General features: G+C 34.1%; 1 long non-coding RNA gene across 1 annotated transcript in view; it reads left to right on the forward strand.

The window, feature by feature from the left end:
* The window catches only part of LOC107697522 (uncharacterized), a 14708-nt gene that overhangs the window by 10166 nt on the left and 3540 nt on the right, over positions 1 to 1002 (forward strand). Inside the window, exon 2 of the long non-coding RNA XR_001635205.1 lies at positions 946 to 951. This is a non-coding gene — a long non-coding RNA (uncharacterized LOC107697522). The remainder of the gene's footprint in view (positions 1 to 945; positions 952 to 1002) is intronic.

The raw sequence follows: 1002 nt of genomic DNA on the forward strand, positions 1-1002 counted from the left end.
TGCAGATATTTAGGAAACATGCTAAGTTGACATATGTTTCTCCACGATTTGAATTAATAATCATAATTTTTAGATCACAATTCTCCCACAATTCTGAACAGACTACTAAACAAAATAACATAATCAGGGCTCCAGACTAACATTTGAGTGCAGTGGCGCTGGTGATTTTGTGATGGAGGTAACGGAGAGCCTTGAAACAATTGCTGTTCCTGTTTCATCACTCAAAACAAAATGTGTTTTCATTAAGATTAGGGAAAAGCAGTATGTCATCCCAACTGTCAACACAATTGAAACATACTGAAAACTTAGTTTAGCGCCTGTTCCTTTGAACAGACTGCTAGCTTAACCCACTAGTGTTAGAAAACAATCAAAAGTGCATGTACAGTGCGTGCATAATTATTATGCAAGTTCATATTCTGATCATATTTTTTTTCCAAGTACATTTTACAATTCCAAACCACATCAATGTTAATAACTACTATTAATTTTGTATTTAATCATTTATATGAGATATATAATTAAGGAATGCTGAAAATGAAAAACGTCTTATATTCAGGTGTGCATAATTATTAGACAGGTTTTCTTTTACGGGTAAAATGGGACGGAAAAAAAATAGATTTAACTCAGATTGAAAAGTCAAAAATTATTAAATGCTCATGAGAAGGATGCAATACTAGAAATTGCAAAATTAAGGCGTGACCATTGGACAGCAAAACACTAATTTTTTCAGCAGGGTCAGACAAAAACAGGCCAAGAAGAAAAGATGCATATTAACTGCAAAAACAATCAGGAATTAAGAATTAGGTGTGAAACCATCAGGAACCCTTTTAGTCTCCAGCGCCACCATTTTCCAGAACAGCAACCTACTTCTGGAGACTCCAGAAGTGCAAGGTGTCAGGTTCTTAGAGACTTTGCTATGACATCCTGAAATACAGTGTTGGGGAGTAACTAGTTACATGTAACGGAATTACGTAATTTAATTACAAAATAAAAGTAATTGTA

The sequence above is a fragment of the Sinocyclocheilus anshuiensis genome, unplaced genomic scaffold (assembly GCF_001515605.1).
Source record: "Sinocyclocheilus anshuiensis isolate Anshui unplaced genomic scaffold, SAMN03320099.WGS_v1.1 scaffold1534, whole genome shotgun sequence".
Lineage (NCBI taxonomy): Eukaryota > Metazoa > Chordata > Actinopteri > Cypriniformes > Cyprinidae > Sinocyclocheilus > Sinocyclocheilus anshuiensis.